Here is a 22,940-nt window from a genome sequence, read left to right as displayed (position 1 = left end):
TGTATGAACAAAATGTACATTTCGTACAAGCTATAATTGTATTACTATTATGGCCCAAATACGCTGTTTTCTTTCCACAGAGGATGTCTGTATTGGTTTAAAATTGTCACCATGGTATTTTGATAGCAAAGGGCCTGATCCTGCATCCCCTCAATCCTATGTTATATTGGCCTTAGACAATGTAAAAGACCCCACCTGGATTTTGAGTTAGACTGTAATATTATTTAAAGTCTGTCTTTTTTTGCTTAAGGGGCAAAAATCTGTTCTCCCATCTACTTGGCTGGTATGAAGGGTCACAGAAAAAACAAAACTGGTGCAGTCCTGCTGCGTGGAGGAGAGGGGCAAATTTTCAGGAAGCCACATATCCTTGCACCCTCTTCATGCCATAGAGCCAAGTTCCATGGGGATCCTTGAGTGCAATTACACAGGATGGGTAGACTGGTAGATAGAATACTGCATGGATTCACTAGCCCCATTCTGCACAATAGAGGTGCTAAGGCTCTAGAGTCTGCTCCAGCAATAAATATGAAGTAATATCTACAGAGTGATTTGGCTGTGCTCTGTGGCGCTCCGGGGAGGATTCCTTTCCCAGCATGCCCTTATGGATATACCCAGTAGTTTGAGATACAAAATTCTCCTTTGTGTCTTGTGAATCCCTGCTCTACAGTGTTTTAAACCTGTTGATCACCTGAAAATTAAATGGTGGTCATGTTGCTACTCTGGGTATCTGGCCAAAGACTGCAGAGAATGTGTGCATGCACTGCAGGCCCCTCAGTGCACATGTGACAGGATATGACTCCAAACACCAGATTGTGTGCCCCCAGGCACACTCTGGCAAATGGCAAAGACAATGCATCCAGACGAGTAAGCAGCACATTGCGGAATCAAGAATGTTTAATGCAACAAACCACTTTTTTTTAAAATGGGCATATTATTTGCTATGGGATTATAGGCACTTTAAATAACATACAGAAAGACAAACAGAAGCATTGGTGCTGAATAGCAGTTAAGAATGCCTTGCTTGTTTCTGACCTTTTAAGATAATGAGGGTGGTGAAATACTGATGAATCACTGGTGTTGGACCTCAGCAGAATTGCCTGGCCCACCACACAGTGTAATCATACTGTATTTGCTGCAGACAGGGCCCTCAATGCCTTCAGTGTGGCATGGCAGACTTTGCCCCATAATCCATAAAAAAGTGAGAAAGTAGCCACATTAAATGAAGTAGAGATACATTTAGTTCTAACACATCAAATACAGTCAGAAAAGAATAAGAAATTAGATAATAGAAGGATGATCCCACTCCAACTCTGATTTATAACAGTCACTGGTATTTGCATCCAGTCATACTTTAGCCTACCAGTGGTCCATTCACTTAAGTGTTCTTCTCATTTATAACCTCTCTGTCTAGAAAGTCAGTGACAGAGACAGTGTTGTCCTCTCCTTTCCCCTATTGCTCTGGTGACCTTGCTATAGCACTGAGCATCACATGGAACACATATGATGACACTGAACCTGTGATGTGGTATTTAACCTCCGGCAGGAGGGAATTACCAACAACCAGTACACAGATCAAGACACAGATCTTTCTTCAGCTGTGGCCAACAAGCGCCTGGTGTGGCTGGAAAGAGGCCGAGCTAGTAGAAGAGCAAGTGGTACCATTTTAAAGGCTGAGAGAACTTTTCTATCTAAGGTATTTACATGGCCCCCAATCACCAATGTACCTGAGCACCCCACAGTCTTTATTGTATTTATCCTCACAACACCCTGTGAGGTAGTAAAGTGCTATTATCTTCAATTTACAGATGGGGAACTCAGGCACAAAGAGAATAAGTGACTTGCCCAAGTTCACACAAGAAGCCTGTGCAGAAAAGGGAATTGAACCCCACGCTCCCAAGTATGAGACTAGTGCCCCCCTGACAATGGGACTATGGCTTTTGCTATAGTAGCTTCTCTGCAGGAGCCATAAGTGGAATTCTGGCAGAGTTCCCTGGTGCCTTTGCTCTTTCCTGCCTGTTTCCGCACAGAGAAGGAGTTGATTCAGACCAATGATATCCTCAAGTTCTAAACTCCATCATAGCAGAATTTCAATGCTTATTTGCACACTCAAATCCCAGAAACCCTGAGTTAAAGCATAATAGAGACAAGGAATCTAGAACTAGTAGAACAGTTTAGTAGTAGCCTGCCTGCCCTAGTTAAGACAACTCTGTATGGCCAGTGTACCTGAGATAATTATAGACACAGATGGTTGCACTGCCTATTATTAAGGTTGCCCAATACTTCCCATTATGAGGTTCTGCTTTCGGTAGCTTATAATTTTGCCAAACTTTGACCCTTTGGTCTGAAATTTTCCATGCTAGGTGTCTGCCTCACACAGAATGTTTTTGGAAAATTTCAGGCATTTCCAAGAATGAGGCTAAGGGAAAATATATTGTTTAGCCCATGTTAAAAAATTCTGGTAACCTTTTCTTCAATGCATTCTAGTGACCCCATCCTTTAGAATTAAAATTTGGCAAAGGGTGGCATTTGTTTTGCTATTCCCTTAAAAATCCACCTAAATTTAGCTAAGTTATAAGCCTTTGAAAAATCACAGTTCACACATATTCAATAGACTTCTCCTAACATTTGATCTATACTGGGCATGCTCCAACTCAGCGCTGAGCAAGACTTTCCCTGCAATTGCAGCTCTGGGCTGCTGCATGCTTTGCTGAGTCCAGGTCCGGACACCTTAACTGAGAGCAAGAGGCCTGTCTCATGCATTCTCATCTCCCCATCACCACTTGCCACTGGTTCAGGCAGTGTGGAGGAGGAAGTTGCCTGCCCTGTTTCAAATGTGAAGGGGACAGGGAAAGGGTCAGAGGAATAGATTGGGAAAAGGAGCCTGGATTGAGATGTAGGTGGAAACTGGGTCTGGAATCTGGCAGGAATGAGGAGAGGGAAACTGGGACTGGGAGTTGGGACAATGGGAATGGCTGGACAAGGAGATTCGGAGCTATGGCAGAGACTGAGACTAGGATCCATGGATAAAGAATGGGACTGGCTGGGCATGGGAATTGATGCTAGGAGCCAGAGAGGAGAGTAGGAGTCAGTAGGCAGTGGGGGGAGACTGAGATCCAGGGCCACCCAGAGGATTCAGGCCCCCTGCCACTGAATTGCCGCCAAAGACCCCGCACTTCGGCGGCGGGTCCCGGGGCAAAAGGACCCCCCCCACGGGTCTTCGGGGCACTTTGGTGGCAGGTCCCAGAGGGAAGGACACCCCCCCCACCGCCGAATTGCCGCCGAAGACCCGGCACTTCGGCGGCGGGTCACGGGGTGGAAGGACCCCCCCACCGCGGGTCTTCGGGGCACTTCGAAGGCGGGTCCCGGAGCGGAAGGACCCCCTGCCGCCGAAGACCTGGAGCGGAAGAAGCTCCGGGGCCCCCGGAGCGAGTGAAGGACCCCACTCCAGGGGCCCTGAAAAACTCTTATGGGGCCCCTGCAGGGCCTGGGGCAAATTGCCCCACTTGCCCCCCCCATGAGTGGCCCTGCTCAGATCAGATGAGGAGCAGGAGGTGGGGTGGAAACTGGAACTGGATGAGTGAGGAGACTGGAGACACAGAGCTGGGAGATAGAGGACACTAGAGAAATGGTTGGGAGTGAGGGTGTAGCCCATAGAGCTAGCTTTAGCATTTTCTTTTACTCAGCAGTAACATAAGGAACCTACAGGCCTGTGTCCTGTGAGGCATGAGTTTAAGAACCTAGCATAAGGCTTAGAGGCCTATGAACTTCGTCACAGATAGATGGCCTGACAATTACCCTAAGTTTTAGGGAACTGAGAAAGGTGTGTTTAAGGAGAAGTTTGTATGAAATGATACCAGGTACTCACAAGATCATTGAATTAATAGTAGGCTTGGATATTTTAGGATAAAATGTTGGCAAATGCTTAACCATGAACTTTTCTTGGCAACGAATTGACATATATGGTAATAAGCTAAAATCATTAATATACTAACCTATAAGATAAAGGTACCCAAACATTTTTAGGGTGAGGAAGTTAGATATGGACAAGGGAGGCTGACCATTTGAATGAATATTCACAACAGGCCCGAAGCCCTATACTAGATCAAACCACCATGTAAGAAGGGTAATCAGTCGATCAGTTGGTCAATCCTGATCTGGATCATTTGGGCCTGTTTGGAATGTCAGAGACAGAGTGGGATTTTTGTCTCTCACCATCAGATCCCAAAGTATATGTGAGTATATATGTGAGAAGGGTATAAGATACTGCATTCAATCTGTATTTGTGCTATTTTTTATGTGGTTTGGAGAGTTTATGTCTTTACTTTGTGCCGGGGTAGGCAACCTATGGCACGCCTGCCAAAGGCAGCACGCGAGCTGATTTTCAGTGGCATTCACACTGCCCGGGTCCTGGCCACCAGTCCGGGGGGCTCTGCATTTTAATTTAATTTTAAATGAAGCTTCTTAAACATTTAAAAAACCTTAGTTACTTTACATACAACAATAGTTTAGTTATATATTATAGACTTATAGAAAGAGACCTTCTAAAAATGTTAAAATGTATTACCGGCACACGAAACCTTAAATTAGAGTGAATAAAATGAAGACTCGGCACACCACTTCTGAAAGGTTGCTGACCCCTGCTTTGCGCTAATAAAAGTTGTTAAAGCTTTGCTTTGCTCTCACTGTGAGGTGTTTACACTGTGCCCACCAGGGTTCGCAACCAGATATGGAATGGGATAACCTTGATTCTGTTGTGCCTGATTGTGGGACTAGAACTCTACAGTTCCCCAGCTCTTTAAATCAGAATTATTTGGAAATCACTAATAATCAATAACCACTAAAGAATTGGGCAACAAGGGGGAGACTGGGACTTGGAGTTTGGAGGGGTCAGACAAGGACTTGCTGAGGATTGGGATGAGAAGCCTGAAGATTGGAGAGTGAGTCTGGCTAGGTGAATAAAATGGGATTAGGATTGAGGAACCAGGGGTGGGGATGGGAAGAGACAAGAGTGGGACAGGGATATGTTGGAGAAGATGCGGCAGAAAGGTTTAAACTTTGAGGGAACAGGTGGAAGAGTCTATGCTCACTAGAACACACTCCCCTCCAGAGCCTGGAATGGAATCAAAGATCCCTGAGTCTCACTATTCCTCGGCAGTCAGCAAATATCTGTGTAATCCACTGGCAGAGTGTACGTTTTATCCCCCTCTGGTGCTCATGCATATAAAGGATGATAACTACTATTGCTATCACTTATTCTGTTAGTTCAAGTGACAGAAATCTATGAAGTGGATCTAAAGGTCAAACCCTGCTGATGTGGGTGTCAATATTATGTCATGAAATGGAATTTCGTGTGTGTTTGTGTCAATCTTCCCCCCCAAACCTAGGAAGTTACTCACAAAACAACTGTGTTTAAAGAATAGTAGTAAGGTTGCAAAGTCAAGCGCTCAAAAGTTAGGAAATGTCAGAATTAAGGTGGCTTGTGCACAGGATGGTTTGGGGATGAATTTGGGTTGTGTAGCAAAGGAGGATGTTCTCTGCAGGACTCCCTGTCTCATTTGTTGCAGAAATTGGAAGGTGTATAGTGAATAAAGCAGAAAACTGCAGTAAGCGAAAGGACAGACTCATGGTTAAGGCAGTTGAGTGCAGCCCTGGAAAATTGGATGCTATCCTTGCCTGTGCCACAGAGTTCCTATGTCATGCTAGACAAGTTGCTTAAACCAAATTTTTCACAGGTGGTCACTAATTGTGTGTTCCTCATGTGATAGTTGGTGTTTGTTGGAAGTGTCACCTAGTGGTTGTGGGGAGTCAGTCCCTTCTTAATGCAGAAGGGAGTTGGTAGGGAAGCTTGGATCCCCCACCCCCGACTCCATCAGGCTCTGGCCAAAGGTCCTATGAGGGTTACCAAAGATCCAGTACCCTGAAGTGCCTTAGGACTACCCTCCCTGGGCCACTTACTACCCACCACTCTATTGTCCAAGTTTTGCAGTCTCTAGCAAAAGGGTAATGGAAAAAAAGTACTAACTGCTACGTCAGTCTGTCTGGGCCCAGCAGGTAGGCTCTTCTTTTCTCAGAAAGGCTTCTGCCACAGCCCTCCTCAAGAACTCCCCCGGGAAGGCCTTCTCCCTGCCTTGTCAGCCCCCTTTCTGAGCTGTTTAGCTTCCTTTTAAGCTCTATCTCCATCTGGAGCATGCTCTGCAGGTGTGGTGACACCGTCTGGGCCCAGAGTTGCTCTTTAACCCCTTCAGTCCTAGAATAGAGTTTATATATACCATAACACCTCATCTTCTGCATGCCCAACTTGAGACCTTGAGGTTTGATTTGTAGAAGTCCTGCACACTCACAGCTGCAACTGAAGTCAATGGGAGCTGTGTTTTGAATATATAAAATGTATAATGCCAAGTACTCTGAAGAATCAGGCCCTAAGCGTCTCAAATTGGGCACTCAAAATGAGTGGATATTTTTTACCTTAATTTCTCTGTACCTTGGTTTCCCATCTGTAAAATAAGGATAAGAGTGTGCCTTCAGCTCACTGGGGTGTTGTGAAAATAAATCAATAAAGCAATCAGATACTATAGTGTTGAGCACCATGGAAAAGCCCATGAGGAAATTAATAATTCTGTCTTCGTAGCAGGGTTTGAATAGCATGCAGTAAACAAGACCTGGGACCCACACTGAACAATGAGGAGAAAACAAAATATTGAATAGCTTGGTGGGGAACAACAAGCTGCTCATTAAGTGAATACCATCAATCTTGTGACTGAATGAGGCAGGGCTCATATGGAAAAAATAATATGTAATCCTGTAATTAAAGACAGTATCATAATTCATATACACAAGGAGTCAAAATTAAGGTTGCACAGTCCACCTTAACTCTGGCATTTCCTAACTTTTGAGTGCTTTACTTTGTAATCTTAATACTGTTCTTTTAATGAAGTTTTGTGTGTGTACATCTGTGTGTTTGTGTATTCATATTGCAATCTACTTTTCATATTTGTAGAGGTACATTGTAAAATCCTGCCCTTTTTATTTCTCTCAGAAGTGTGTATACCTCTCTAATGTCTGTGTATTATTTCCAAACTATACCAACCTAGGTTCTCTGTTCTTTTTTGAGTATTACATCCTCAAATCCATTTATTACTGTTGCTCTTGACTGGATCACTGTCATTTCTATAACCTTTATGTAAGGTGACTAGAACTATGCTCAGTATGGTATCTAATGTTTGGATTCAATATTAATTTACACATTCAGATTATCACAGTGATGAGTGGCAAGGTAGATGCCAAGTAGATGATATATAATGTAGTTCCAGGAAAATTTCCTCTGATAGGTATAAATAATCTTAATAATTGTCAATTTTTTAGACTTGATGAGACTTACCATAGAGATTTTAAAGCTGTATCCTTTACAATCACATTGGCTTTCCTCTTATCAGTGTTTCATTGAAAGTTCTTTCCTTTCCAAATTGTGTCCACAGTCTCATTATCTTACACAGAATGCTACAACTACTTCTCAGATCATGCTCCTATATATACTTAAATCATTCTGATTTTTAACCTATTCTTTCACATTTACTTTTCCAACTTTAGATTTTCATCATCAGTACATTTAATCAATTCTTCATGGGTTCCTCCTTCCAAGATATTGTTGTGACAATAAAACAGTAGCACTCCCATTACATATAATTTATGAGTCCCCTAATCATCTCTGTGGCCTTTAGGCACTAACACAAAATAAATATTAAACATCATAAAAATAATCCTGAAGTTTTTCCATTCACAAGAACTCTGTCTTCTTGAGTCAATTCTTTACCTATAGATTCATAGATTCCAAGGCCAGAAGTAATAATCTAATCTGAGCTCCTGTGTAACACAGACCATAGAACTTCCCCAAAATAATTTCTAGAGCATACATTTTAGAAAACATTAAATCTTGATTTAAAAATTACCAGTGACGGAGAATCCACCATAACTGGAAAATTGTAATCCAATGCAATAGCTCACGTCATACTATAAGTACTGACTTTTGCCCCTTTTTTGTTGAAAGCTATTTCAGTGTGAACACTCTCTCTCTCTCTCTCTCAATCCTGTTAATTCTTTTTCTTACAACCACAAAAATTTGTCAGCAATATTTGGAATGTGATCCCCTTTACAGGAGTAAATGCTGACTATTTTCAATCTTGCATACAACAAATGCAAAACCTCAGATATGAGCTTTTCACATTTTCATTTTGGAGCAATTATGAAGCAATAATTTTTAAGCACAAGATATTTGTCATCACAGAAGTGATTATCTGGGGTGATCATTAGATCAGCAATGTAAGAGATCACTCTTAATGTACATATCATCAGCATGAGATTGATGCTAGAAGATAAAGTATTGTTTAAAATGCCTGTTTGTCTAAAACAAGCAGTCTGAATAAAATTAAAACCAATTTACCTATGTATATTTAAGGTTGCCTTAATTCATTTATTTTTTATGCATGCAACATTTAGAGTGTTAGGATTCAGAGGATTTGGGCATGGAACATGGAAATTTAGATCTTGATTCAGCAAGGTAATTAAGCAAGTGTCTAATTTTAAGCATGTCAGTAATTCCATTGGTTTCAGTAGGAGTGCTCATCTGCTTCAAGTTAGACATGTGGTTAAGCACCTGGCTGAACTGGGGCCTCTCTCACTTTAACACTTTGAATTTGGCCCAGATTTGTAATGACTGAAAAGTAGTATCATTTAATAGCTGTGGAGTGGCTCATCTGAAGTGGGTTGGTTCTTCAGTCCATTTGCTAGTGGACAGGTATCTTTGTCAGAAAAGTTGTCATAACTGGCACCATCTTGGCAACATACGAGGGAGTCCAAGGATGGAAGGTGGATGGAGATGTAGAGCCTGACTCAACTCCCATTGAAGTCAGAGAGTCTTTCCTTTGATTTTAATGGGATCTGAAGCCTAAACTGCCACCTCACCTGTCCCTATAGATCAGTGTTGTGATGAAGCTCACATTGGCACTGCTAGTGCCACACCTGCTTTATGCACAAATATAAAATATCAAGCTCCAAGGCTACCACTAAATATCCTTTTAGTTATGTTTCAAAAATAATTTTACAGCTTTGGTGCCTTTTGAGAGGATTGTCTATGGGCATGAAAAAGAGGTAAGAATGGAGGGGTTACATTTGATCCCTCACATTGAACTCAGTGGGAATGCAGAAAGATTGTAGGATCTGGACAGCTGTCCTTTTCTAAAGGAAAAGATTGCTATTTCCATTTTCTCTGAATAGTCCCTTCCTTTCCTCACCCTCTACTCTCCTTCATCACCATCTCTCCAAGGTTGAAGAGCAGGTGCATGGCGGACTCTTTGGCAGCTGAAGATGCTTTAGTACTATAATTATAATCAACATCTATTTATAAAACACCCAAAGGCTTCTGGATGCCTAACACATATGGGAAATTTTACACAGAGCTTTCAATTTCCCTCTTCGTAGTCATTATTTCTAATCACTGACAGTTCATATTAACTGAATAGTTTAAACGTATTTTATTGAATGTACTGCTCATGAAAAGTATTGGATTAATGGGGCTGAATTCTCCTCTGCATCCAAGTGCAGGGGAATGGGAGAGGAGATATTAAAGAGCTGGTTATGGTGCCGTGTTTCAGCCCCAGAGTTATTTAGAGGATTCCAGGGGCTGCTCTAGATTATGCCAGTGGAGAATTGGTGTAACAGAGTGCTGCTGCATCATTATGGCCCCAGCCCAGCCTGTCGCACTCTATTTTTCTGCCAACACACCCTTTATGCTGGGGAGGGGTGGCATAGCAGGCACAGCAGCCAGTTTCTCTGCCTTCGCCGGTATTACAACAGTGTAGAATTTCACTGCTGTGGGCAAAGTGGAAAATAAGACTCTGGCCCGCTGTCTTTTATTCTATCAATAGATGAGGCAGTGAAAGTTTCCTCACAACCCTACCTAGAGGGACCTAGAAGTGAGATTCTAGTTCAGTTTTCACTGCCCATTCAGTCCTTGGCCTTGCTGCTGAGGCTGCAAACCATGGCACCAGTTGGGATGATAGCTTAATGATGAAGACACTAGGAATTAGCTGAAATCAATTTACAATTCACAAGCCAGTGAAAGTAGAGCTGAGAAAATAATTCCCAACAAATAATGTATTTGAGAATGTCACCTCTTTTTTTCTCTGAAAATTGTTCATGAACAGATTATGAAATTCTTTGTAACTTGAAATTATGCACCAATATTTGGTATGATAATTCTTGGTCAGCTCTTTGCAGTTAATTGTAAGTGAAATCTGAGATGTGTTAGTCAGCTTTGTTTGGACACATAGTATATATAACTGTGTTTGTAAAAGCAACATGCATCCAATCAGGTTTCCAGTGCAAATACTCACACATATTAATTAAAAATTTACTTTCCATGAGTATTCTCCAATATTTGCTTAACATTCATTGTTTTCATGAACATTCATGCCAATAAACACATTTGCTAGAATATTCTCAAAGAAAATGAAGAATGAGTCTGAACACAACTAAAGTAAATTTATTTTAAACTTACAGAGAATATTGGGGTTCTGTTTTTGTGGGTTTTTTTGAAGCAGCGTTCTGCCCATCTCTAGCTAACAGCCATCATATAGTAATTCCTGGTCACTACCAACAATGCAACAGCAGCACAGCTGCAGCACTGCAGTTGCACTTCAGTGTAGACAATCACTAGAGCAACAGAAGAGGTTCTCCCATCCTAGTAAATCCACCTCCTGGAGAGGTGGTAGCTAGGTCAACAGAAGAATTCTTAATTGACCTAGTGCTGTTTACATCACTGTTTCATACTCCTGAGGGACAGAGCTAAACTGATAGAACTTTTCAGCGCAGAACAGCCCTTAGGCAGGATTTAAAGTGCTAAACTAAAGGTGAACAGCTCTGTGCCAACCACTGTCTCATTTAACAATATAAAAAAAACCCCCAAAACCTGAGAACATGGAGTATTTGTTAGGTGCATGAAGAAAAAAACAACAACCAAATCTCTGACATTGATTATTTGATTGAAAATAAACTTTTTTAACCCACAGTGCACAGTGGGTTTTTTGTCAATGCACAGTTCACATCTTTCCATTTTACACACTATTCTGCTGCTCAGGAATGATACATTTAATTAAGGTTCTTAAGCAGCAGCATCTGAATTCAGTAAACATTAACACTTCCCTGGTATGTCTGAGCAAACATAAAGGACTGGTTTCAACTCAGAGACAAGTTTCAGAGTGCTAATACAAACAATAGAGCGTAGACTTTTTTGCAAATGGTCCTGAGAGAGTTTCTAACAAGGAAGTGTTAATCACACTTCTTACTTGGGAAAATCATTTTACTCTGTTGCACTGTATTTTATTAATGGAACCCTTATTGTTTCTACAAGTTAAGCATCCCCTGCTTGAATTAAAAACACCTAAGAACTATAAATCAAACATATAAAATATTTTCCATTGATTCTGAATGGCAAATTTTTAGCTTTAACCAGGTATCAGTGTCCTTTTAAATGAATATGCTATGTATTTATATAAAATATTTGTATAAATATAACACATTTGTATAAAGGAGCACTGATAACCAGTGTGTGAGGGAAGGATCATAAAATAAGGAGAGCCCTATATGGCATCATCTCCCCAACAAACCTGCAGTGAAACAACACTGACTGCCAGCTTTAATGCTCTCATTTTTCAAAGCCATTTCGAGAGGATTTGGGCCCCAGATGTGGTAAGAAGACCATAACTCCCAACATGACTCCCGAGGGAACAGTGCTGGTAGGTGAGTAGTGAAGAGTGGTGAACTCTGGACAGATGCTCTGGCACTAAGATGACATTTGCCTATGGATCTTGGCGCAGCTGTACATTTGCAGCACTACATCCCCATTATCATCACACAAATTTGACTCTTTAACCACAAGATGCTTCAGAAACTTTGAATTTCTATTTTAAATTGGCACCAAGACCACTTACAGAGTGAGAGAAAGATTAATGAATCTACTCTATAGCCTTAGCTAACAGCTATATCAGTAGAGGCTCATGCACTAAGCTCCAGAAGCCCCAGGTTTGATCCCACCTGCTGACGACCAGGGTCTGTAGGTATTATAAGTGCAGTCTCGTCTGGGATTTCAAATGGGATGTCTCTGAAGCTTCCTCAGCTAGGGAAAGGATGTGCTTCCTCAGCTAGGGGAAGTATGTAACCCACACACCTTCTGCGTGTGGTATTCTGTCCCATCTAGTGGTACCAAGGCCCCTCAGAGATAAATTAATGAGTGCTCTCCACTCTTATTTAAGGGCCCTAGGGCTTTTAGCTCATGCATTTAGCTCCAGAGGTCCCAGGTTCGATCCCACCCACTGATGACCAGGGTCTGTCAGAGTTATACATCAACACCATGTTCCACTGCACTGCCCAGCTGCACAGGGAAATGTCCAGCACATAGAAGTACAGCCAGCCTTGTACATTGTTATGACCTCAACCAACCTACTCACTTCACAAAGCAAAAATATTTACTGGGGTCCCCTCGCCTGCTTCTGCCTCGCTGGATTGAGATTGCCGAGACTGACTAGATACCTCTGGAGTGGAGAACAGCTCCTGACTGGATGCACCACCGGGCATCCCTGCCATGGGCTCCACGTTGTCCTCTGCCTCCACCTCTTCATCAATGATTTTGTTGTCACAGGGAGGTCCACTTTTCGCCACCTCCACACCCACCTAAGTAACCACAGGGCTCTTCACAATGAAGGTGGAGTTAGCTGATTGCCACGGGCAGGAGACAGAGGAGGGAGGGGGGAGCCTGCGCGCTGAGTCCTTGCTCCTCCCCCCTCCTTCCTGCCCCCTGAACGTTGCAAGCCAGCTCATTGCCATGGGCAGGAAGGAGGGGAGCGGGGGAGGAGCGAGGATGCAGCTCACCTCCCCCCTCCCTCCCCTGCCTCCTGCTCGTGGCAATCAGCTGGCTTGTGGTGTTCAGGAGGCAGGGGAGGGAGGGGGAGCCTGCGCCCCATGTCCTTGCTCCTCCCCCCTCCCTCCTGCCTCCTGAACGCTGCAAGCCAGCTGATTGTCACGGGCAGGAGAGAGGGGAGGGAGGGGGGAGGAGCAAGGATGTGGTGTGAGGAGTAAAGGGGGGGAGAAGAGGCAGGTTAAGGGTGGGGGATTGGGGAAAGGGTTGGTGTGGGTGGGCCAAGGGTTGAACCCCCCCCACCCCGGTGCTTGCAGAGTAGGGGAAGCTGCCGCTGCTGCTGCACAACATGCTTCTCCCAGCCGACAGCACCTTTGGCCTCCTTGTCTGTCTCATTGTCTCCAGTGCCAGTGGACTATGCCTGTGTGGGGTAAGGCGGGGGCACCTCCCAGCTATAGTACTGTACGGTACTGAATGGCAAAAAAAAAAATTCCCTGGAACCTAACACCCCCATTTACATTCATTCTTATGGGGAAATTGGATTCGCTTAACATTGTTTCACTTAAAGTCGCATTTTTCAGGAACATAACTACAACGTTAAGTAAGGAGTTACTGTACATAAGTTCATGGAGGATAGGTCCATTAACTGCTATTAGCCAAGATGGTCAGGGATGCAACTCCATGTTCTGGGTGTCCCAAAGCCTCTGACTGCCAGTTGATATTTGTCCTGTTCTGGTGCCCTGAAGCACCTGGCATTGGTTGCTGTTGGAAGACAGGATACTAGGCTAGATGGACCACTGGTCTGATCCAGGATAGCCATTCTTATGTTCATTTTACAGCCCCTGGCCCAAGCCCCGTGAGCCCAAGTCAGCTGACCCAGGCCAGCCGAAGGTGTTTAAATGCTTTGAAGACATACCCTTAGACTCATGCTGTTGTTTTTTGCTCTGTGGACAAACCCTAAGCCAGGGGTAGGCAACCTATGGCACGGGTGCCGAAGTCGGCACATGAGCTGATTTTCAGTGGCACTCACACTGCCCGGGTCCTGGCCACCAGTCCGGAGGGCTCTGCATTTTAATTTAATTTTAAATGAAGCTTCTTAAACATTTTAAAAACCTTATTTACCATACAGACAACAATAGTTTAGTTATATATTATAGACTTATAGAAATAGACTTTCTAAAAATGTTAAAATGTATTACCGGCACGCAAAACCTTAAATTAGAGTGAATAAATGTAGACTCGGCACACCACTTCTGAAAGGTTGCTGACTCCTGCCCTAAGCCTAAGTGACCTGCCAAAAGTTTGTGCCAGAGCTAAGAATGGGACCCAGCTTTCTAGTGTAAGGACTTAACCACAAAATCATCCTAACTTTATTTTGTACGTCAGTTTGTAGCTGTGTCACTGGGAAAATGAGACTAGGAGTGTCTCCCAAGCATGTGACCCTTTGAGGCCACATCTTATAAGACAGGAGCTGAAGTTAAAGATAGCTTGATAATAGGACTATGAGTGAGTAAGTAAACTGTCTGAGGGCTTGTCTACATGTACGGTGCCCTCCCATCAACATAGCGCTGTGTATACCCGGGGTTAGGTTGATATAACTACGGCGCTAAGGGGTGTGGATTTTTCACACCGTTGAGCAACATAGTTGTTGCAATATAGGTCTGTAGTGTAGAACTGGCCTGACTTATATATTCAGAGTATACAGATCAAATTCATTTGGAGTTGCTGAAAGGTATTGATACTGCTGAGATCACAAACCCCTCTAAGACCAGGTGTGAACACATCCTTCAATTAACATACTGTCCAGGATGAGTATATTAGCCCCCCACCTAAGACAAACAGTGGTGGTGAACTTGTCCAGGAATTTGGACTGAGTAGGGCGGAGGGCATTTGCTGAGTATTGTTGTGTGTGTGTGTGCGCACACGCATGTAGGCAAAACACAAAGAAACTAATATCAGAGAACGGAGACACAAAGACAAAAAGCAAGAAAGCCAAGTAGCAGCCTCTGAGCATGGTATGACCCTAGAAAAGTTAGAGAATTTTGAGGGCTGGTGTTGGCTAAAGAGACATGGAGCTGTAAACTAAAACACCTTCTTTTGTTCTTGGTGCTTTGCCCTACATTTGGAGGAGCACAATCTTGTATATTCCTTGTAAATAAACAAGATTCCATGAAATACTCCATCAATTTCCAACTGGAACATCCCTAGGACTCTGAACTTTGACTAGCCGCTCAGGTCAAAAAGGAGTAACAGTATTCTCAGATATTTTCTTCACTTACAGCAATTATTTAATTAATTCTTTATCTTCACCTTGTTTTTGAAAACTAGTATTTATGACCAAGACTATTTTGTATGAACATAAAAGTACTCTATATTATAAGGGCAGGAGATGCCACAACCTAAAAAATCTTGTCTTCTTTATGAAATTTCTTTAAATTTGTACTTTGTAGTCCAACATGCTGTTGGCATTTTGCATCAAAATAAGAAAAGGCACTTTGCTAATTGGCAGAAGAAGATTTTGTATACATTTATGGGCCAGATTCTCCTTTTGTTAACACTGATGACGATCAGAAATAAGGCCATCAGAGCTAATGGCCTTTCACCAGTATAAAATTGGTATAAATACATGGAGAATCAGGCTGTAGGGGAGAGAGTGTCTCAAAGGCACAAATGACAGGCACCTAATTCCCATTGAACCTAAATGGAAGTTAGGCACCTGTCATTTGTGCCTTTGAAACTTTCCTGCTATATTTTTTTAGGATTTCTTTAAATTCATTTTACAAGAAATGCTACCATTTCAGCTCAGTCTGTCTTCATTAAGCCCTATTGGTTTGTAAACAGCAACACATTCTATACTTTACTGAGTAGCACAACCCTTTTGATATTAATGTTTTCCTAGGAGAGTTTCTTCATTCATGTTACATCAATTATTCCAGTCCCTGCTGGCAATGTTTTCATGTCTCATACTTCCAAGTCCCAGATCTAATATTTTCTATCTCCTAAAAATCTTCATTAGATGCTATAGTAAGCTTATCTTTATTTACAGATACACCCATACATATTAGCAGTTCCTCCTTTTCCCCCAGTTATTTTGAAGGATAATGTCTTTAAAAGAACATGAGAATGTATACAGAAAGACAAACAATTTTGGGGCAAAATGCATTCCCAGTGTAACTCTGTTGAAGACAGTTATACCAGGGGTACATTTTGCTCTGGATCAGAAAAAGTTGCAAAAATATTAAGGACATAAACTTTCACAATAAAACATAATTCAATTCTGAATGCAACAAATCAAATGAAATCAGAATATGAGCCAGTCAGAACATACTCATTGATTGAAACTAGTCTTTCTTAATTAGTATTAATATTTAATATCTTTAAAGGATTTTCCTGAAGGATCCCAGGGAACTTATCACTCCACAAACAGTATATATATATGCTTTCTCAGGTTATTCACTCAGTAGTCTATCACTTTTTTCTTTGGTCCTCTTTACATATCTTGTACAATCGTTCACTCATTACTAAGTGCCTGTTACAATCTTTGCAAGATGTGCTGGCAAAATCGCCTTCTACATCACCATTGCCATTTTCATTGTTTCCATGAGTTGCCTGGTCTTGATCTAAATCAATACAAATCAATGTAAACTGAACTGGATTGCACTCTGTTTGCAATTCCAATTAATCAGATTAATATCCCATTTGTAATATGTACCTCACATTTACCTGCATTTTTGTCTTTCCAGTAGGAAAGGTAGATAAGTCTAAATGCCCTCATTAATAGCTTAGGGAATTATTCAGTATAAATCAAATATCTAGTAAGTCTATTTCACTTCCCTTCAGAAATTCCCTTAGATGAAGTACATTTTAATTTTTTTTTACTTACTTCACATTAGCTTATCTTCACTCACAATAATATCACTATCAAAATAGCTCTCTGCTGCTTATATTACCTTATTTTCCCTGCTCACACATCTTCTATCTGTTAATTCCTGACTGCAGAATTTTCTAGAGTTTTATTTTTTAAATTCCACATGACTGCACAGTCTGGTATTTCTCCAGTGTTGTCAGAATAACCTACCTTTTCCTCAAAGATTCCCCTAGAGGAGAAATACACTATGTACTGCATGAATCACTTTTCTCATTTGCTCTGCCTATCATACAAATCTTTCATCTTTTCTCTCCCCACTGTAAAACTGGAGAGTTAGTTTCTAGTATGCCCCAGGGCAGTACATTTTGAAATCTCTCCAGTTTTATGAGCTACTCTTATTGTACCATCCTCTGAAACAGCATTCAAAAGTAGGTGAGGAAAGTGTGGTGTATGCAGCTATGATTCTTTATTAGCAAGGAGGCTCTGTTTCTATTTACTTGGGGGCATGTCTGGGAGAGGATTCAAGATGAACAATCTTTCAGAGTGAGAGTTATGCTCTGCTTTCTCTCTCTCATGGAGATTTTATATCTGTTCTGAGTTTGGGTGTAGTTTTCCTTAATCAAAAATAAAAATATTTTAGTTTGAAAGTACATTTTGCTCTTTGCATGGGGAAAGCATTACAAAAAACCTGCAGATTGTTGTATCACAGTCAATGCAGTGCAGTTTACTTTCTGCTCATTAAACATTTTTTTCTATCATTAGGAGTGTTTTATGATTTTCATGTATTTTATTACCATGTTTGATATTGCTCTTTTGATTTTTTTTAAATTGATAAAGAGGAATTGTGACAATTCACATCCATATATAGCCAAATCTTGTCTCCTAGACCACTGCTGAATTACATGGAGTTGGTATGGCTGGGTGGGGCTCCATGAGTTTAGGAACTCTTCCCCCTTCTCTTCCCAGCTGCAGAGTGGCATCACAGAACTACAGCTGTGCCCCACCAAGATAAGAATTTGTATAATGGTGGAGCTGGTCAAACTCTCAGCATTTACTATGCAGCCCCCAAAATGCCACTTCACATTGCTATGGTCTAAGCCTCTGTGAACATGGCCAGAACCCTTTCTCTGAAAGATTCTTGTCCCTTTCATCCTGGGCAAGATTTTCCTACTTCGGAAGAACAAGATTTTAGAGCAGCCCGTTCTTTGGAAAGCTGTGTGATCTCCAAGATCTCTTTAAGCAAACTTAAAGCCCTGGACCAAAATATTCACGAGTAGCCATTGATTTTGGGTGCCTCAATTTTGGGGTGCCTTCTGCGACACCTGAAAATTTAGGCCCTGGTGAGAAAACCATACTTTAGTAAATAAGGGACTCTGAGAACTTTGTGGAAAACTTTGAAAAATGTAATTTTGAGATTTATTCCTTTAAAGGATAGATTGTAATTTTTCTAATTCCCTTCTCTCTCTCCTCTATAAGGCTATTTACCTGAAAACTGGATTTCTCTTTCTAAAACTTATCCTCATTCAATATCATGGTCTTTTTTTGTGATGTAATAGGGCTTAATTCTGTACCAGTTAAGTCAAAAGGAGTTTTGCCATTGATCTTCAGTAGGAGCATCATCAGCCCATTTCCACAACAGATTGTGATGACAAACAGGATTATGATCTGTGGTATAAGGTAGGGAAGAAACAGCAGAAGGAAATTAAGTCTTAAGAAACAAATATCCTGTTTTCATAAAACACTTGAGAAATATAGAATGAGGCAATGTCCTGGGTAATGCAATTCTGCTGAAAATACTACGAAATGTAGGGCTTTGAACTGTAATTGTTCTAAAAGCATAGAGAGAGATTTCCCAGGCTCCAGCACCAAAACAAGAACTTGCGCTGCCTGACAAGCATTTCACCCCAGGCTTTTCATTGTTTAACACTGTCACAATGAAGACTGAAACAATAAAGTTCTGGTTTGCCTGAAGTTTAAATAGATCATGATATATATTGTATTTGGTTATATAAAGTAAGAGAAATAAAGTATCCTTGAGTAGTGGAAACCTATTAACTGAATTTATGATGGAAGAAGAAACAGAAGTCCCAATCTTGCAATTGGATCTGTGGTTGGTTGACTTCAGTGGGGCTCCATACAGAGCCAAATGAAATATTGGGGTCTTTGTAAATCATATCTAAGGTCACTATTTTTTTATATTTCATTCTGATCTCAACCCTGCAATGTGATACATATGAGTGGCCTGCTGTGCCACTGAGTTTCACTTTAGTGCCTTAACCACTAGACCTTTCTTCCACCTCCTCGAATTTCCATGAGATGCCTTCAACAGTGAAATTGGCTTAGAACAGCTGAGGACCAAATGGAGACATGAGCTCCCAGTTTGACGCTGTGACCAAAAGTGCTAATGCAATCCTTGGAGGATAAACAGAGAACCCCGAGGTAAGGGTCAAGAGGAAGGGGCTATGTGGGAAGTGGCCCAGGGAATAGCAGCAGGACCTATTATAGGAAGCAGCATGTAGCTGCTATTTATAGGTTCCCTGGGTTGTGACTCACAGTAGTGAGTGGGCCTGAGTCCTGCCACTGGCAGGATGGCCTAAGCTCCAAGAAGGTGATAAGACTTGTTTAGAGGCCCAAGTGAAGGGCAAGACTTAGAGTCTTGAGGGAGAAAGACCTAGGGGCACTGCTCTATACCAGGGCACTGCTCCATACCAGAGCGGACATGGACTTAAAGCTAGCCCAGGAAGACTGAGGACTGAGCCTAGCAACCAGGCTAAAGACATTACTGAGGGCACAGGGACAGGCTCTATTGGATGTCTTACCCTGAAATGGGTTTGTTCATTCACATGTTGACTGTGTGACTTGGCTGGAGGGATGAGCCACTGAAGACCCACCTGGTGAGGGCAATAGCTGATGGGGCACTCCCAAAAGAGAGGCAGTGTGCAAGTTGGCACTCACCTGACAGTAAGATTGCCAGGCATCCAGTTTTTGAGCAGAAAGGCCGGATGAAAAGGGACCCTAGTGGCTCCGGTTGGCACTGCCGACTGGGCCATTAAAAGTCCAGTTGGCAGCTCAGCGGAGGCTCGGGGCTAAGGCAGGGTCCCTATCTGCCCTGGCCCCACACACCTCCCAGAAGCAGCTGCCAGTCCCTGTGGCCTCTAGGTGCTGGGGCGGCCAGGGACTGTGAGGGTCCGCACACTGCCCCCAGTGCTGGCTCCGCAGCTTCTATTGGCTGAGAACTGTGAACAATGGGAGCTGCAGGGGGTGCGGGGGCAGCACTTACAGGCATGAAGGCAGCACATGCAGCACAGAGTCGCCTGGTCACCCATGCACCTAGAGGCTGCAGGGATCTGGCGGCCACTTCCTCGGAGCTGTGGTAAGTGCTGCCAGGACCCCATACCCCCTCCTGCATCCCAACCCCCTGCCCCAGCCTGGAGTCCCCTCCCACACTCCAAACCCCTTGTTCCTGGCCCCACTCCAGAGCCTCACCCTCCTCCTCCCCAACCCTTTCCCCCAGCTGGAGCCCCCTCCTGCACCCCAAATGCCTCATCTGTGGCCCCACCCCAGAGCCCACACCCCCTCATGCACTCTGAACCCCTCAGCCCCAGGCCACAGCCCCCTCCTGCACCACAAACCCCTCATCCCTGGTCCCACCCCAGAGCCTGCACCCCCAGTCCAGAGCCTATACCCTCTTCTGCACCTCAACCCCCTGCCCCAGCCCAGTGAAAGTGAAGGTGGGGAAGAGTGAGCAATGGATGGAGGGGGCAGGGCCTTGGAGAAGAGGTGGGGCAGGAGTGTTCGGTTTTGTGTGATTAGAAAGATGCCAGTGCTACCTGACAGGAGGTGCTCACAAGAGATGAATGTGGACTGTCACACTAGTGAAAAGTAATTAATGAGTTATTACCATGAATATATCAGAGGGGTGGCCGTGTTAGTCTGTAGCCACAAAAACAATGAGGAGTCCGGTGGCCTCTTAAAGACTAACAGATTTATTTGGGCATAAGCTTTCATGGGTAAAAAATCCCTCCATGAAATGATCTGAAGAAGTGGGTTTTTTACCCATGAAAGCTTACGCTCAAATAAATCTGTTCATCTTTAAGGTGCCCCGGACTCCTCGTTGTTACCATGAATATAGTACTTTTGTTCAAATAAAATCTGCTGCAGTTTAGACACAACTACTATATGCTAATCCATTTAGAGAAGCCTCATCAAAAAAGTATTATTCTTAGAGCAATTGTCATATATTTCTTTACTCTCAAACCTCACTGGCCTTTAAGGCATTCCTTGGGATTCCTGTCTTTTCATGTTGAGATACACGCTGAACAAGGTATTCACATGCATTGTTAAAAAGATCAAGGGACATGCCCATGAGAACTCAACTGGAAATTGTGATCACCTGGCATCTTTCATATTTGTATGTGGATTCTGTAATTCCCTGAATCATAACTGGAACATTTAAAGCCTTCCTCGAGCTATGATAATTTGAAAGCAAACCACCTTTATTATGAGAAACTAGGAAAAATATACATTTTCAGAAAGCTGAAGTAAGTTTCAATTGATTTTTTCCACAATGTCTCATAAATGGAGGGGCTCTAATACAGAACACACACTAATAGATTTGCTTATAAAAATGAATTTCGCTGCTGTCCAGAAAGCTTTATTATGCTTTGTACACACAAGTAACTTGCATTTATGTGGTCTCCAACTAGTCATTGCTTGTCCTAAGGAGCCTGTAATTGTCATGTATAAAGGGGAGTGATCTGAGAGGGCTCTGATGCCCTCCATAGCTGTTTTGATTTTATGCATTTGATACTCTAACAAAGAAATAGTTCAGCTAAGAGACGCAATCATACACTGAGGAACAATGAGTGTTCCCTGACAGCAGGCTGAGGAGAATTCTGAGTTACCGAAAATGCTTTATAATTCCTCACAGTTCTTTGAATGGGTCAGAGTTAGTTCTTGGTCTTTCTGTTGACTAATCTACTTTTAAGTTAAAAAGGTAACTAAAGTCTCACCCACTCTTAAAGTATATTTATCCAAGTTAAATCAGTGTTTAATTAAAACCTTTTAGAATTTTTCCTCATCTGTATTGGGGACAGAGCTATTAATTATACAAAATGGATTCATGTTTAGTATTTCCCATTAGTATTATATAACATCCTGGAGAATGTGAGATTACTTAATGGGAGTGAAAAATTATACATGAATGCTCTAACATAGTGAAAATGGGTTAACCTTACACAGTTATGCAGTTTAAAGGATATTAACTTAAAAGGACACTGTCAGGTACATTATTCCCAAAATGTAGATTTTGTTAATGTAACACAATGGCTGTTTATCTGCTCATGTCTCCTCATGGCTGGCCAATAGATAACGACTACTATTACCTGCTTAGCTACTATTATAAAAACATAGCAAGTGGGCCACAAAGTTTATACCAAAAGCTACTCTTAACAGAAATATGTTCATGACTTTTATTGTAAAATTTTAGTTAAAATAGTTTTGGGGGTTTTTTTAGATGTTTTTTCTGAAGTGTTTGCAACGTAACCCTCACAGGCTTTCATAGTGGATAAAACTGACTAGAAACAGACATGGAACTGAACAGAACTCTTCAGTCTTTACTGGTCAAATACAAGAAGCAAACAGCATGAATAGTGAACACCTGATTTTCAAAATTGGAACCTAAAGTTAGGCTCCTAAATCCATAAACAGGCACCTAAATCAGTGTCTTGATTTTCAAAAGTATTGAGCACCCAACTGCTTCTGCTGAGGTCAGTGGAACAACTAGTTATTCCATCAGCCATCAGAGCCAAGGGCCACTGCACAGAAATCCCCAGACAGCATTGTTCCAATCTCTGTGCTGCCATCAACACTGCCTCCCCATTCACACATCCCAGCCACTTCCCTCGAAACCCCTTCAATGGGATTTTCACACCATAGAAAAGGAATTCGTGCAAATTAAGGGTGTTACTGTTCATTTGAAGTGTGTTCCAGAAGTTTCACAGGGCATGATGCCATGAAGTCTGCTGGTCTCTCTGGCTATGATTCCAAGTCATCCCAGTCCTCTGTACAATTACAGGACCAGAATGCCTTGAATCACCCACAGGAGAACTTCTGCAGGGTCAGAAACAGGTGGTTGGGGGAAGGAGTATGTGTTGTGGAGCCAGT

Source organism: Mauremys mutica, chromosome 3 (assembly GCF_020497125.1).
Source record: "Mauremys mutica isolate MM-2020 ecotype Southern chromosome 3, ASM2049712v1, whole genome shotgun sequence".
In the NCBI taxonomy this organism is placed as follows: domain Eukaryota; kingdom Metazoa; phylum Chordata; order Testudines; family Geoemydidae; genus Mauremys; species Mauremys mutica.
This window is presented reverse-complemented; position numbering follows the sequence as displayed.